Here is a 1,725-nt window from a genome sequence, read left to right on the forward strand (position 1 = left end):
GACTAAGGCAAGCGCATAAAAACAAATGCAGACTGCTCAGTGGATCTTTATTTATTCACTCAGAAAAAAATGGGACACTCTGGTACAGGAGCTTCTATAGTGTAATTCAGGACAAATTTTGGAAAGTCGGGGCCAAAGAATTTGCGAGCAAGAATTTGAAAGTCACGAGGGGAAATCTCTCCCTCACTTTGAGGAGGATGTACTATTCCTTTCAAGAAAAAGAGATGCTTTCCAAAGAGAAGAAAAGACAGCGGCAGGGAAGAAGGAGACAAATTCTAAAAAGGTGGTTTCAGAGTCTTTTTGAGGCAAATCCATCTCTAGTCTTGCTCATTACCATGGGAGAAGTTGTTTGCATTTGTCTTTGTTAAAGTAAGAAAGAGAATGGAATTCAATTCCAGTTCCAAGGGCTTTGCATCCTCCGCTTGCTCAGATGTGTGACAATGCAAGGGGACTTGTTGGGTCTGGTGGCAGCTGGAGTTTGGTCTCAAAGGAAAAAAAAATCACTTTTCTGGCAGCAGAATAACTCTGCTGATCTCCTTTTTCAAAAAAATATTTATTTGGCTACACCAGGTCTTTTAGTTTAGGCTTGCAGAATCTTCATTCACAGCATGCGAACTCTTCGCCTGTGGGGTCTAGTTCCCTGACCACGGATCAAACCCAGGTGCCCTGCATTGGGAGCATGGAGTCTTAGCCACTGGTCCACCGGGGAGGTCCCTGCCTATCTCCTTAAATCCATCATGTGAAAATAGAATTGCATCTAGACATTGCCTAGAGGCTACAGAAAATTGGAGTGAGGGAGAAGATGGACCGTTGTCTAGCCCTAGTTTCACCAGGAGAAATTACAGTGCCAACTGTGTGCAAATGTGAATCTGAAGAACTTTTCCTGTGATACAATATACCATTTTGACTATTTTAAAGTGCATAGTTCTGTGGTATCAAGTGCATCCACATTGTTGTGCAGCCATCACCACCATCCACCTCAAGAACTTTTTTATCTTTCTCAATTGTATCTCTATGCTTTAATCAGTAAGTCCCCATTCAGCCCCTGGTAACCATGGTTATTTTCTTTATGTATTTGACTACTCTAGGTACCTTATATAAGTGGGAACATACAATATTTGTGCTTTTATGATTGTCTTATTTCATTTAGCATAATGTCTTCAAGGTTCATTATGTTATAGCTTATGTCAGAATTTCCTCATGGACTGTAGCCTACCAGGCTCCTCTGTCCCTGGGCTTTTCCAGGCAAGAGTACTGGAGTGGGTTGCCATTTCCTTCTCCAGGGGATCTTCCCAAGCCAGGGATCGAACCTGGGTCTCCCGCATTGTAGGCAGATGCTTTACCATCTGAGCCATCAGGGAGGCCCTCAATATTCCATTGTGGGCTTCCCTGGTAGCTCAAATGGTCAAGAATATGCCTGCAGTGCAGGAGACCTGGCTTCAGTCCCTGGGCTGGGAAGATCCCCTGCAAGAAGGCATGGCAACCCACTCTAGTATTCTTGCATGGAGAGTCCCCCTGGACAGAGGAGCCTGGTGGGCTACAGTCCATGGGGTCGCAAAGAGTCAGACACGACTGAGCGACTAAGCACAGCGCAGCACAATACTCCATTGTATGCATATACCACATTTTGTTTATCCATTCATCTATAGATGGACAGTTGGGTTACTTGCATCTTTGGACTACTGTGAATAATGCTGCTATGAACATGTACAAATAACTGTTCAA

General features: G+C 44.0%; 1 non-coding gene across 1 annotated transcript; it reads right to left on the reverse strand.

Moving 5' to 3' along the window:
• Positions 1–1,289: 1,289 nt before the first annotated feature.
• On the reverse strand, positions 1,290–1,361 carry TRNAC-ACA (transfer RNA cysteine (anticodon ACA)). The gene has a single exon. It is a non-coding gene; the product is annotated as a tRNA-Cys (tRNA).
• Positions 1,362–1,725: the final 364 nt, after the last annotated feature.

The sequence above is a fragment of the Dama dama genome, chromosome 23 (genome assembly GCF_033118175.1).
Source record: "Dama dama isolate Ldn47 chromosome 23, ASM3311817v1, whole genome shotgun sequence".
In the NCBI taxonomy this organism is placed as follows: domain Eukaryota; kingdom Metazoa; phylum Chordata; class Mammalia; order Artiodactyla; family Cervidae; genus Dama; species Dama dama.